This window comes from Apteryx rowi, unplaced genomic scaffold (assembly GCF_003343035.1).
Source record: "Apteryx rowi isolate R43461 unplaced genomic scaffold, aptRow1 scaffold_52, whole genome shotgun sequence".
Taxonomy (NCBI): Eukaryota; Metazoa; Chordata; class Aves; order Apterygiformes; family Apterygidae; genus Apteryx; species Apteryx rowi.
The window spans coordinates 2431709-2446920 of NW_020450783.1; the positions used below are offsets into that span (position 1 = coordinate 2431709).

At 39.0% G+C, this 15212-nt stretch overlaps 1 non-coding gene across 1 annotated transcript; it reads left to right on the forward strand.

Moving 5' to 3' along the window:
• The first annotated feature begins 14733 nt into the window (after nucleotides 1–14733).
• Nucleotides 14734–14806, forward strand: TRNAF-GAA. Its single transcript has one exon. It is a non-coding gene; the product is annotated as a tRNA-Phe (tRNA).
• Nucleotides 14807–15212: the final 406 nt, after the last annotated feature.

Here is a 15212-nt window from a genome sequence, read left to right on the forward strand (position 1 = left end):
ACAGGAGACAGTAACAGAACCTGCTAATTTATTTGCAAGTTAGAGGCACTGTCACTCATCACTTCCCATTCAAATTTGCAGCCTGCTCAAGGATTATTTTGTATTGTTTTTAATAATTATGTTAATATTTATTAATACTTTTTAATGGAAATAACACTTGTTAGGAATATTTCTAGAGTTTTTGTGTGCCTGGAAAAAAATATTCAAAATTCCATCTGAAAACTTTTAGGGATTCCTTATAACATGCAATATTGTGCTTGCATTTCTCTTTCTTTTATCCATGCCTTTGCTCTCATACTGTAGTATATTAGCCCTATATTATCCACTCCTATGTTTTGTAAGTGCTTTCTCTGTATGGGCATATGTTGTCTGCTTAAAATATAGGCTACTCTATGAAAAATCTTATTTGGTCCAGACAAAACACAGTCAAAACAATCTGGCAATGTCTATCCTGTTTATCTGATTCTCATATTTTCTTCACCTCACTTACATACATGAAGGATGAACTTCAAATTGTCCTGTCTAAATAAGATTAAAGATTTTTCTGCGTTTCACACTTTCACCTTATTTGTTAGTAGGAAATTGTTTTTTGAAAGTACATGAAAGATCTTTCTCCCCACTCTTTTATTTCTTGGGGAAAAAAAATGAATGGAAAAAAAGGGGCAAAAGAAGAAAGGAATCTGTTATAAAATTCAGTTTCTCTCTTCCACAAAAACTGAATGAAGCACTTCTAAGCATTACACTTCTATCTAATAAAATTATTTTTAATAGTCAAAAAATTAAAAACAAGCAGGTCATATAGTGTTGCAGTACAGTTTTGCAAATATGTATGTCAAATCAAATATGATGTTTGTATTTTAAAATAACATTTAAATAGTTATCTAAATTAACCAGCACTTCTTGTTAACACAGGACTCCACATTCATTAACAGATACGTTCCTGTGTCTGCTCTTGTGGATATGGTGGTGTCATCTTCACATCACAGAGCAGTAAATCACGATGTAGATCTCTTGGCCAAGGCTAGAGAGGCCGTCGGTGGTGTGATGGAAACTAAGCCCAGGTGTCCTGGGCCACAGTCCCAAAGCCAGTCCCTGAACTGCTGGTCCTACAGCAGGTCCTTGTTGCAGCCCTTAGGTGCATGCTTTCTGTCCCAAGGCTTCCTTGGCTTGTCGGAAACATCGGCTCCTTTGAAGGGTCTCCCCGAGCTGCCTGTCTGGCAGCCCAGGCTGGCAGCCGGCCTCTGCTCACCTGGCTTTCAGAGCTCTGTTCCAGCATTAGCTGCTTTTTACTCTGAAAATCCTGAAGTTTACAGGGTGGCCGTGTCATCAGCTCTGGCAACAGCACTGCTGCCTGTTATAAAAAATGCTGTTATCCACAGTGAGTTGTGCGACACGGTTGCCCAGAAGCAGTTGAAGAATAGGTTTTGGGTCAGGAGCCTGTTGCCTGTACTGCCAGACTGAGCCAGGTCCTGCTCTCTTTGGTTGTCGTTGTACCATGCTTCAGGCAGGTTCTTTCTCTTCCCGAACGTCTCCCCGGTCCAGCAGAAATTGTTGCTTTCTATTAAATTTTTCAGAGCTACGTGCCACTTGCAGAAATTTAGCTTCCTTCAAGTTTTGCCCATTTACAATTATTTTCTAACCTCTGTCTCTCACTTGTCTTTTTTTATTGCTCTGAGCTCCCCTTTCTTACAGGCATCAACTTCCTAGTATCTGGCACAACAAGGTGTAACCTTGCAGTTTAATTTTTTTCTTCAGAAAATTGTGACCCGTTGTTGCAATGGGTCCTGAATCAGAGAATAAAGGAAACTTTGTTTAACCAGCAGCATCTGTGGACACTCGGCCTGTCTGCGGTTCTAGGGGCCTGACTGCCGCTTTCGATGAACTCACTCTGGGCTCGAGCATGCAGAGCGCTGTCTTGCAAACCCAGATGCAGGGAAGCTGACAAGCACATCCCTAGTTAAGGTTAAGGTATTGTTTTAGTCGTATTGTCCAGGAAGTCTGTTCTTGAATCTACTTTCTTACTTAAAAAATTTATTCTAACTTCACTGAAGCAGAAAGTCTGGGACGCGCTAGGATTGGCACAGGGCCTTGAAACATGGGGAAATGTGATTTTACCACTTCAGTGCTTACATTTCTGCATTTCTGCATACAAAAAGAAAAACATCATGAAAATGCGAGGCAAAACTGGTGTTATTGACTCACTGAATGCTTTCCTTTGTGTAATGTTTAGATGTCTTTTGTATTCTGGATAGGCTATAACTTTTCATAATTCAGTGTCATAAATATATGATTTGTCCATGCTGAAAGGTGTTGTACTCTGTTCTTGCCCCACCGTTTTTCCATGAGATGGAATTTGCCATCTACCTCGCATGCAAACTCTCTGCCAATATGCAAACCACTGTCTGTTTAGTCCTAGATGCCAATATCTGTCAGCAAGGTCTTATTTTTTTAAAAGTTGTTTCCACCCGTTACAGCAATTCACGTATATTTAATGAGAGCCTCATGCATCATTTCTTTCTTTCCAGGCTTTTCTCTTCTCTGTGGTTTCATCCAGCGGCTTTAGCGCTCCATCCTGCTGCATTATTCTCTCCAGAGCCTACCCTTGGTGCAGGTACCTGTCATGAATTTAAATGATAGTTTCCCAGCAGCTGCAGATGTGTACTTGGGCTCGCACAGTTCTGACCCCAACCCAGCAATATAAGCACGGCTGTGTTCTGCCTGCCAAAAGCTGTGCTTTTTAATTTTATACACTGTTATATTCTGTACATTCAGTAGAGTTGAGAAATTGTTACCAGCTGCTGTTGCAATTAGATCCAATACCTAAAGCAAGATTCTAGCGTTGAATTTTCTAAGCTGGTAGAGGAAGTGTATAGTGAAGGAGAAAAAATACAGTATTTTCTCTTTTCTCCATTTCCTTATGTTCCCTTTCTGCATTATCTCTACTCTTCTCTTTCTCTCATCCTCTGAACCACAAATTATAGTAATTTAGTCAAGATTAAACCAGAAATTGAATCCTACCCTATTTTAAATCATACATGAAAACTATTGTTTTGGCTTTCTGTGGGATACATGCTTTTATGGGCTGAATGCTGTCTCTCACAGTTAAACCTTTGACTTCAGAAGTTCTGGCTGAGCTTAGTTTGCCAAAGTTGATCAGGAAAGTTAGTTTCCCACATAATGTAGTATGTGTATATTGGTCTTTTTTAACTTTAATAACCCTCCCCACCCCACTGTTACTTTGGGACCTTTAAGAGCATTTAAAAGAAAAATATTGACTGTCTTTGTTACCGTGTGACCAGTACTGCAAATGGGCCAATTTGCAGGAAAAGGACGATGAAAAATGTTAGGTGGAGCTTCATGTTACTTCACATATGGGCTAGTAGTGTTTCCGGAAAAACAATGGACATTATGTTGATGATGGGAAGTGACACCTTAGGAAAGCTGAGATAGTTGAAGCTGAAAGCTGGCTCAGTTGGTACAAATTTGTTGTACTGTTAAGACTGCAGATAGTACACAGTGGGATGTGGGATAGAAAGGCTGAAAGACGGATAGTTCCTTAATTCTTTAAAGAGCTCAAACAGTCCAACGACTGTTGGACTAAAACTTGGAGTAAAACTGATCTGAAATTTTTTAACAGAAGAGTTTTTGAAACTATTTCTGAGTAAAATAAAGCAAGATTTGACCATGACAACTACTTCAATCCCCTGGCTACTGTTTTTTTCTGAAATGAGGCTTTCTTGTTGCTTTGGGAAGTAGAGGAGGTTGTGGTTTGAAAAAAATTAAAGTGTGTTTTTTCTTTTTCATGCAGAACAAGAAAGAATTATTATTACTGTTTTGTGAGAAAATGGAAATAATTTCATGTACAGCTCAATTTTTTTGTAGTAATTTTCAATAAGTGTATAAACGCAGAAGCACCCACTCAAACATTTATGGCTCTGATCCATCCACAATTTATTTACATGCTTTTTTTTAATGACTAACCCCATTACTTTCCACAGTTTTGTGCACTGAAAATATTATTATTGTTACTGGCAAGACATGTCCACTTGCAGATTTAGCTGCCTGACTTTAGCCATTCCAATTAAAAATTGATTGCTCTGTCCTCTCTAGTTCGTGGAATGACACCTTCCTAGCTGACTGTTAATAATTCTTTTTCATTAACACTGTATCAAAGACTTTTTTTTAATACAGATTTATTCTTTTTTGCAGTTAGGTGGAAAGGTTAGAATATATTTTTCTTTACAATGGATTTCTCCTTGTTAATGGTAGGTACTTTTCTTATTCTCAGAGCCCACTAACAGTCATGGTTGGAATTCTGCAGTATTGCTAAAGCACGACACTTTACAGGCCTTATCACAGTTTCAGAAATTCCCTATGCCCACATTTATAGAAAAGACGGTTTGGGCCTAAGTTATGACCTCGTATAAACCGGCTTATATTCATCAGCTGGGAATGTTGTCCGTACTTTTTCGATTCTCCTGTAAAGATGATGGTCTTTGAAAGTCACAAAAGATAGCAGAGCTATCAGCATCTGATAAAAACAATATACTGAATAAGAGATATCTTCTTCACTTGTTTTTTCCATGTATTAATATAGATACTCTGTTTTGAGAGGAATTTCTTGCCTTGTCAGGATCATAGACAAAATGACCTTCAAAAGGCCCCTACCTTAGTAGCTAGATGGGGAGCTTTGCTTTGTAATTTTTGTTCTAACAAGGAAACCAACTAAATCACTAAACTTCTGTGCCAAATAGTGACACAAAGGAAATCCTCAAACTGATTCTCCTGTGATTTGTAACCACATAACTCATGAGTAATTCCACTGACATCACTACTTCTGGTGTAAGCAGGAGAAGAGTCAGGGTATAAAAACATCTGTGCTATGAAGAAATTTTCATTATGTCAACCATTATAGGGCATAGGGAAGGAATATCCATGGTAAAGGCTTGAGAATGCTCCTGTTAACAAATATTTATATGAGCTTTATCCTGGGACTGCCCTGGATTGGTTACTGTGTTTTCCTTGCAATGGAATAAAATTGTTGCTTATCACCTGCAACCAAAAGTCCTTATGGTTGCATATTTCTTTATAGAAATATAGCTGTTGAAAGGCAAATTGAAGCTATTATTGTTTTGGAAGCCACATTTATAAGATGCTGTCTATAGCCATAGGGACATATAGGCTTATGTAAATGTTTGGTTCTCTAATGTACATCATGTTTTATCCTTAGCAGTACGAACACAGAGAGACATACTCAAGAATCAGAGTTCTCCTGAGGGGAGAACTGGCCACACTGAAAATGTGTTTGTCACTTTTCACTAGGTGGTTGAGGTATTCTGCAGTCTTTGCTCATTCATTATATCAGATATGTGATACACAAATAACGAGAAAAATGTGTTATGGGCCAGTGTATGGAGCTGGTGAGCTAAAACACAAAACCCAATAATAGAGAATTATAAATTATTCCTAAATTTAGTCTCTATTGTAGCTTTCTATTTTTCTGTAATTCCTTTTTTTAATGTTTTGCTTTGGTTATATGGACTCATAAGAACTAATGCTGAACATCAAGATGGTCAGGAATTCTTCTGAAAAAAGTTTTTTATTCTTTTAGTCTTACAAGTGAAATTAAAACTTTTAGGAGTCCTGGTCTAAAAGGAATGAGCTGAGCCATTGGGTCCAGTTCTGTGTGTTATTCCTGTGTGACATTTTGCATTTGGGGAAGGGTTATCAAACTGAGAGATTTCACATTTCAGAGTCAACATATGGACATCTTGATTGGAAAATTTCTGGCCAGCACTATTTTACAAGGTCATTAGTTTGTTATCATGGATTGCCAAACTGTTTCTCATCTTCATAGCTGAGCAATTTAATTCTAATTGTAAAGCAGTAACCAGAAATTAAGGAGACTAAATGTTTTTCATGAGTCTTGAAGTTCATTTACTGGATATTCTTGCCTGGTTTGCTGTAGGTGATATTACTATTTGTACTGTCCTATAAAAGAATGCAAGACCTGTGATAACCTTCAGTGTATCTGGAAGGAAAGTGAAAGGAGGTGAGCTGCCAGCCTTGCCGCTGCCCATTTCCTGCCTTCTGTGTTCCCTGTCAGATCCTCTGTGTCATGCAGATATTTGCGCAGGATGTGATTTTCTAAAAGAGTAACTAAGTCTTTGCTCTCTTCAATGGCTCATAATTTATCATTGTCAAAAATATGCAAGCGTTTCTTTTTGTTAGATGGATGAGAACAGAATATAAATGCAAGTGTGTGAGTGACACTGTTTCAGGACTGATGTCTATAGTGGCAATCAATCACAAGTGCTTCAGAGAGGCAAGCTTACTGAAATGATGTGCTGCAAAACAAGCAGTACTGCAGTAGGTTGGGTAACTGGTGCTTTTATTAGTGTTATTACACTATGATGCTTAAACAGTATGCTGCTTGCCGTACATTTCCCGTGATTGAAATGACTCTGGGAATGTGCCTTTGCTATTTCAGGCACATGTACAACACAGGAGTTAAAAGAGATTTAGTTATTGACTGGACAGGATATGGTTTGAAAATGATGAAATTTAAGAAGGAGGATTTGGAAAATATTTCCCAAGTGGTAGCAGGCTGGTTTCAAGGTTGACTGTAAAAAAAACTCCTTTCCCAATAGCCACGCAGTGGAAAAATATTAGGAAAAAAGTCTCTTTTTTTTCCCTGAAAGTTTCCTATTTTCTTCTTGTTCTGAGCCTTTGTGTACGAAGGCAAAGTCATGTAACTCATTCTCTAAATAGCAGTGGGTCACTCTGGCTTCATGAAAGAATATAATTGCAAGAGACAAAAGAGGTATATTTTCAAGCTGGTCACAGCCTGTTGGCTTTTCAGCCCGAAACCTTCCCCAGTCCTTCGTAACCAGGAGAGATGTGACCTGCTGATGTGTAACTGCATCATTTCAAAAGCAATGGGGAAGACTAACATGCGCTTGCAGGGAAGTCACACTACTGGCACTAAAACAGTAAATTTCTGTGTAAACAGAAGTGATTTATCTTGCACCCTAATTATGGAGGGGAGGAGGACTGTTGAGTAGCTGGCTGAAGGGAGCACAAAACAGGACCTGGAGTACATAGGAGTCATACTCTTAAGGGAACAAAGGACTTTGTATCTCTCATAAGCACAAGGTTTGTGACGTATACAGTGACGATACAGTCGTCATGCTAACTCCAAGGTGATCACACAACCTATCCATAGTATTAAAAAGGGTTTTTTTGCTCTGTGTTTAAAAAAAATGAAACTCAGATCTTCTTATGGAAAAGGTGAAGTATATCCATGCATATGCTAGGTTTCCTGTTCTGAAAAGAATGTATAACATATGTTACACAGTGATTAAAAAACCCACAGAATTTAAAAACAATTTATGGCTGACATGAAATAACCTTTCTTCCCATATGAACAAGCATCACAAAGGACATTCCAGAAACAAAGGGTTATTGCAAAAGATAGCACTTGCTGATATTAAGAGAACAGTATTTTACCTTACAACAGGAAGGAAGAATTATGGTCCCAGAGATTTATCCCAAATGACAAGGAGGTCTGAGGCTCAGTACTCTGCATTACCTATTTTGGAAGCATGAGGTCTGTGACTCTTAGGTTTATCACCTCGACTCTGTTACTCACATAGTATAACGATAGATGGGCGGACACTTAGGCTACTGTGATGTCCCCAAGATCCCCATATTCACTGCAAGTGACAGGAACGTGCTAGGCTGGTCTTCATAGCCTTGAAAACAAAACAGTGCCAAGAAAATGAATGAGCAAAGTTCTGAGTCCTAACCTCTGGGACTCAAAATCCCACACAATGCTCAAATGAATCAAGCTGCTAAATTTCTGTTAGAAGCAGTAAGAACTTGAGCAATTCCCTGAGTGCAGGTTGGTCACTGTCATTTGTTAACAAAGACCATTGCAAATGGCCTAAAGAGCAGGGTTTGAGGCTTTAGTCAAGGGCCTCTTTAGGTGACAAGTATTCTGAGTGTTACTAAAGCTTACAGATATATGACCTTATTACAGCGTCCTCTGTACCAGCCCTTTTGACTGCCAGATGTTCTTTGCTTCCCTTCTGTTCACCCTTGTTCTCAAAGAGGTGCTTCTTTCTTCTTATCTAGCTGAATATCCAGACATAGGTTTGAGAATAAATGCTCTAAAAATGTTTTAACCTTATCTAGAAAACCCATGAATGCATGTAAGAATGATTAATATGTGAAAAAGCAAGGTTAACAAATCCACAGTGCTGTTGGGATCAGCTTTCTCTGAGCTATGGAGATAACCTTATGCTGAAGGACAAGTGGGGAAAATTCCTGGCAGCTCCCAGTTTCAGAGGAAGAGGAAAGGAAAGGTGGTCTAGAAAAAGGGCTGTGTGGTGAAAGATTGGGAAAACTGCTGCTGTTCAGCCTAAAGAGGTGCATGTAGAGAAGGAAGAGAATAATCTGTTCTCTAGGTCTGTGGGACGTATAATAGTGACATTAATTTGCAGCAAGGAAGAATCATGGTAGACATTAGGAAGAAGTTTCTCATGGTAGAGATAGAAAACCACCTGCAAAGGTTGGCATCTCCAATGTCAGATGCTTTTAAGAATAGCTTGAACAAATATCAGTAAGGAGTCGTATAGGGCTAGTTACAACTGATGTGGGGAAAGGTGCATATTAGACAACCTCGTAAAAGACCTGCCAGCACAAGCCTTTTTTCATGAGTCATTCTGCCTTACTTGTTTGTAACTCAGACTCTTGCCTTGCTGCAAGACTCTTTTGTGGCTGTCCATCACTCCCATCTTTGTAGGATTCATTTCATTTTTACCTCCGTGTCCTAAGAATTACTTCCTCCATGAACCTCGGAGCCAGAGCTCAGATTCCTACTACCTTTAGATGTGTCTAGCTGTGTCCACATTGTTTACCAAGTGCAAAGGTGACTGAACTAGCAGTGGCCCAAACCAAAATGTCCAGACTGGTTTCACTTTGGTTCAGAACTTGTTTGTCACGACGTGTTATTAAGCCTTGTTTCTCACTGCTTTTAATAGACTGACAAATTCTGTGCAGCGCTGTGATCTCTCATGCGGACTCGGGGGCTCGGTCACTCAGTGCTTCTTGTCAGCATGTTCGTTTTCCAGTAAAGTGACATCCCAGTGAGCTTGTTACTCACTTCTTTTCTGTGTGGTATTTGCACAGCTCCAGGGGACCAGAAGCCATACAAGGATGGTTACCATGATGCCTAGGGGGTTTGTAAGCTCAGGCTTGGTGCCTTTTCCATGATACCACGTAGTCTCTGGACTTTTTCTCCATTTTTCTTCAGACCCTCCACAATTCAAAAATGAATTGTTTGCAGTCAGTAGATGAGCCTATTCATATTACATGCATTTCTTTCCAGTTCAGGGAGGTGAGTGTCAGAAACATTCAGAGAGGGACTGCCTCTGACAAGTTTGGTGTGTCCGTCATGCTGTCCAGGGCTTTGGAATCCTTTGGGAGGGAAGGCTGTTGTTGAATGTGAGATTATTACTGTATATGTTCTCGACAGAGCTAATTCTCCATTTAGAACAAAAAAGATGACATTTGAATTTCCAATATTGAGAACAGTTGATTAGGTTTCTGTTACTAATCCAGTCTTTTCCTCTAAGTTTGCTTTCTATGGAGTACGTTATTTTGAAAGAATACTAACTTTATCAACTGAAGAAGAGGAGTATCTTGAAATAGCCAGTGTAGACCATCAGTGTAAAAATCAGCAAGGGAAGTCCAGTGGTTCACAAAATAACTATAACATAGGAACCTTGTCTCAGAATGAGGTAAACATCTGCAAGGGTTTTCTTTAGCTTAAGATGTGTAAGTATTAGTTTGGATCATATGTTCTGATCTTTTACCAAGTGCTTGTGTGTCAGTGGGCTCATGGTATAGCATGAAATCAGAGCAAGATGTGCAAACAACAAACAGCCATAAGGTGGATAAATATGTATGTCCTATTGGTATTTGATTTTCAGGAAACTTACAATGCTATTTCACTTACATGAGAATTGTATATTTAGAATAAGTGCATTTACAATGTTTTACACTAAAATGACTGTCTGTCACTATGATGAGCACTTAACTTTCAAAGTGCTAGTCTAGTGGTTTCATAGCTAATCCTTGCTTTTACATAGAGGGCAGAAATACTGTTCGTTGCTGGGAAGGACAGACCAAGTCATTGACATGAAAGGAAGCTCAGTTGAGGCTACCTGCTGTCCAAGTTCATGCCATACCAAAAATATATCAGTTGTAATTGTATTGCTTTGGGAAGTAACCTGGAGAGGTTACTGGAGGAACAGGAAAGTTGCATTTAAATTTAACAAGTATCAAGATGGTCACCATACATTTAGCCTGGAGTATTCAAGTATATGCGCCTTTTCACTGTCTTTTTTTGTGTATAAATAATGATGGTGTACAGATAAGTTTCAAGTATATAGGTTTAATTCTGTTCTCAGCTGGATGGTATAAAACAGAGACTGAAGTGAGTAAGGCAACACCTGAAGTATATTTATTTTCCTGTTTACAAATTACATGTAAACATCTGTAAAAAAAAAGTGAATCATTCTCTTCTTTCAAGACATACTATCGGACTCGAACATTTCTGCGGTAGGTCACTTACATATGGTGCATTGTTTGCATTTGCTATTGAAGTAGTGCTGATTAGGCATAAAGGTCCTTGGACATTTCTTCTGTCTGCTGTTTGGATGTGAATAGGAAACAGAAGAAAGAAGCTAACGTATTATCAGAGAACACCCACACTATAATATGAGGAAAATTAACTGGGAGGTTCCCCAGGAACACTTGAGCCAGACGTGTCATGTTGCAGTACTGGAAGTGAAATGACAAGCAATACATAAAACTGCACTGGTGAAGATCTCTGGGAGAATCAACATTAGCACGGAAGTTTAATCAAATGTTGGGATGAAACTAGTGAAAGGATGTACTCTAATAAGGTACAAAGGGTATTCATATATCCTGAGACACTTATTCTGCATTTTGGGACTGTCCGCCCCAAATGCTGCCAGTTGTAATGAAGTATAAATAATTGGCTCCGAGTGCTTTGGCCGGTGAAGCACAGATGAAGCCTGAGACAGCAGTGTGCTTGTTAACAGATTGCATCCCTGCCACAGGCACCATGGAGTCTTCTCTCTTCATTACCTTGCAGATATAGACATATATCTGTGCTTCTTAACTTGTCTGTCCTGGCCAAGGGCTAGCTATTGGCTCTTTGCTTCACTCAGTGGTGTGACAGAAGAAGTAAATAAATCAACAGAGAGACCACTTTGCAAGTAATCATTAAGTGCAATGATGTTGTGGTACAGGAGTTTGGGAGATATACTAACCTTCTGTTAATACATAGAAGGATATCTAGGTTATTGCGTTACAAAATACTGTAATACTGATTGCACAAGTTCAGTGTTAAGAGTATCTGAAAATTTGTAATTTTCTGTATCCACAGATAAGGCTTCAGAATAAAAACACTTAAATAGTCTCTTCTATCTCATTTTCCTCAGTGATTTCATTAGGAGTAGTTCAGCCAAGGCTCCAATGTCAAATATATAACATTTGTTTCCTTTCCCCATGTCTCTGTAGTCAGTCATTCTTTAAACAAATATTTCAGCTGCTTTTTTACATAACTTAAAATAAGTGTCATGGAGACCCTTCAATAAGTATCTAATTCTGGGTCTGTTTAAATCAATTATTTAGGACTAGTCCTTGTGTATGGAACTGTGGCAATGGATATCTTTTGGCAGAGGTCTCTGTTTCAAGTTTTCCCTGCTTCCTGAGGGCAGTTTTCCAAAATAAAAGGCAATAGGTTTCTACGGTAGTCTAAGAAAGCTGAGGAGAAAAAGACTTTAGAGAGCCACCCTCCTCCGAAATGATCTCAGTCTGATGAACGAGTTTTCCCCCAGTCCCTCCCTTTCTTGGTGAAATTAACACTGAAGGTACAAGGGGTAGATGAGGCAAGAAGCCAGTGTACCTGTGGAGCACTTTTTACAGTATTTCAACAGGTGGGAGGGGAGGGATAGCAGTCGGTCATCTGGGTTAGATGGTCCTTAGACCTGTTTCCATTTGCTTCCTAAGTATATGAAAATTAGTTTTTTAACTCCTCCTCTCTAAAGATGTAGAGAGGTGCCAGTGGGATGTCAAAAGGTCCTTGGCACCAAAACCCCATGAAAATGATATCTTGCCTGTTTGAATAGTGAGCCAGGTGTCTGCTGATTGAAAATCTGGCCATCAGCATAAAGCCCCTAGAAATGTTTGTAAAGACAATCCAAATCGACCTGCCAAGAGGACGCATTGACACAATTATAAGCAGTATTTAAAAGTTAGCATTATGCAACCCCTGAAGCATTCATATTTTAATGTTTCTTAAAATCTGTGAACACTTACTAAATGTCTGTTGAAACATTTGATTTCTTTGTGGCATTAAAATTGGATTATAAAGGGCAGATTTATATGGTTATGATGCTCAAACTTTTTACCTCATTTCACTTATATTTGTTTGCTTCAAAGAGGCTCTAATTTGAGTCATGAGGATGATGACTTACTTCAGCCAAATGGCATCTTTGCCTGGTGAGAAGGCAAATGATTGACTTCTGAACTTGTCAGAGAGAATATTTAAAAAATCTTTTAGATCTACAGAATTGGAGAGTAATGTCTAAAATGATTTCCAGAAGAAGCATTAAAAATAAATCAACAAACATTTATTTCAGGAGTTCTGTTCTGAAAAAAAAGACATTTATAGTCTGAATCCTTAGTAGGCAGTGAAATAGTGAAATGCAACATAGTGGTTTTGCTCTATCCAGAAGGCTCTTCTAGCTCACAGCTGGTGTCTGAACACTGGGAGCACAATAACCGTGTGTTTTACTATCCCAACTTTTGGAAATATTTCCCCACTCTTTCTTCTGAATATCCCTTGCACAAATTCCATCTTCGTTTTAACTGTTGATTAAATTGGCATTATAGCAAGTATTTTAAAAGGAATAAAAGAAGTATTGTGTTATGTAATGCAATTTGTCCATGGGATTCATTGCCATGAGGTCTGATTGAGGCCAAGCTTATTGGAAGTGCTATAAAAGGAATGGGAGTTTCTATGTAAAAGGAGACTCTCCGCAGCTGCAGTTGCAATTAAAAACAAACAAAAAAAGTAGAATGATATAAATTATGGGCTCTCTAAGTAATTAGGACTTCTTGCCCTTTACTCGAAGCAGCTGATGACATTGACCCCTGTCACTGCTTGAATAACTAACTGAAACAAATATTGATCTTAACTGAGTACAGTGGACATGATGCCCTTAAGAATTTCAGTGGAGCAATCCAGATAGTATTAGATATAAGGTCCTGTACCAAAATTTAAAAGAATCCCCCCAAAAAAAGAATATTCCAAATGTCAATTCAAGGTCTATTTCTGAATTTTAAGTTTGATCTAGGAAAGGGGTCTTTTACCATATAGGTAAGAATTTGATCAGGGAAAGCTAAAATCTGATTTTATGATCCATATTCCAGCACTGAAATGGAAACTCTGGAGCTAAGTAGGATTGATCAGTCTCATCCCCACTCAGTCTCGCAGGCTCAAAGGCAGTTAGAAGAGGAGTCAGACCACGACCTGAGAGCATGCAGGAGAAGGAATCAGCCAGATTTGTTGACGCTTGCCCTCTGGATAAGAATTCATGTCAAATCTAATGATTCAGTAAATGTTTTTGTGGAGCTACACACTCAATTTAAAAACCGTGCATTTTTACCCTAATGTAGAATATTTTTCCTGTCGTAACACTACTGCATGACTCATCTGCATTGCTGTGGGGTTTGATCCGTACAATTCACTTGTATCGATGTAGGTACTTTGCTGTTCAGAGACTGAATAGGTTAATTTTGATTCTTTCCTCTAGAGGAACTTTAAGAATAGTGCAGCTGGTGATGTGAGGCAGAGGTTTTGTTTTTTCCCTTTTTCAGCTTGTAAATGACTGTCCTCTTTCCAGCCCCGTTGTGAACACAGAGCTCAGTTCAGTCCGTCAAAGCAGAGAGCATGTTGTGCACTTTGAGAACATGCTGCACCCTGATGCATAAACCTGGTGTAGAGAATTCGCAGTCCTGTAGTTTGATAGTGCACAGCTCCAAGTAACTACCAATATTTCCTTTGGATGTGATGAATAGGTCACAAATGAAGTTAGCGACCTGAATTTAATTAATGAACTAATTGGGTCTAATTATTCTAAGTGAATAATTAGAATTATTTGTAGTTGCTCTGTTCTTAGGAAGAAGTTATTGGAATTCTCTAAGGAATAAATAAGTTCTGTCAGTTTGAAAACTTAAAACTTTAGTAAACTCCTAGTATCCTTAAAATAAGAAAGCAGGTTTGGAAGTGCCATGGCTCCAAAATAAAGACTGGGAAACCCATATGGTTACCTAAATACCACAGTGGACTATATCATACTGTGAATGGCAAGGCTAAAAGTCATGATTGGTTTAAAAATTACAAGATTAAAAATTAATAACACCTTTGGGCTTTTTCATTTTTCCTGTCCTCTTCTAATCCTGAATACTGCACACAATTCACATTTTGAAGCTTTTCTCCACAACTGTAAGGGCTAGAAATTTATGTATTTCTTTCAGTTTACTCCAGAAGCAAATTAAAGGTCTTAAGAAAGTGATCAAGTAACATAAAACATGTAACAAATTCATGAGTGGTGGCAGAACTGCAGGATAGGTCTTAAAGTAGCTCAGCTGGGAGAGCGTTAGACTGAAGATCTAAAGGTCCCTGGTTCAAGCCCAGGCTTCAGCAGTGGTGATCCTTGTGGGTTCTTCTTGGCCTTTAGAAGGCTGAGAGGAGATCTTATCAACGTGTACAAGTATCTAAAGGGAGGGTGTCGAGAGGATGGGACCAGACTCTTTTCAGTGGTGCCGAGTGACAGGACGCGAGGCAACGGGCACAAACTGAAACACAGACAGTTCCATCTGAACATGAGGAAAAACTTCTTCACTGTGAGGGTGACAGAGCACTGGAACAGGTTGCCCAGAGAGGTGGTGGAGTCTCCTTCTCTGGAGATATTCAAAACGCGCCTGGATGCAATCCTGTGCAATGTGGTCTAGGTGACCCTGCTTGAGCAGGGGGGTTGGACTAGATCTAGATCTCCAGAGGTCCCTCCCAACCTCAGCGATTCTGTGATTCTGTGAAACTTGTATGACTG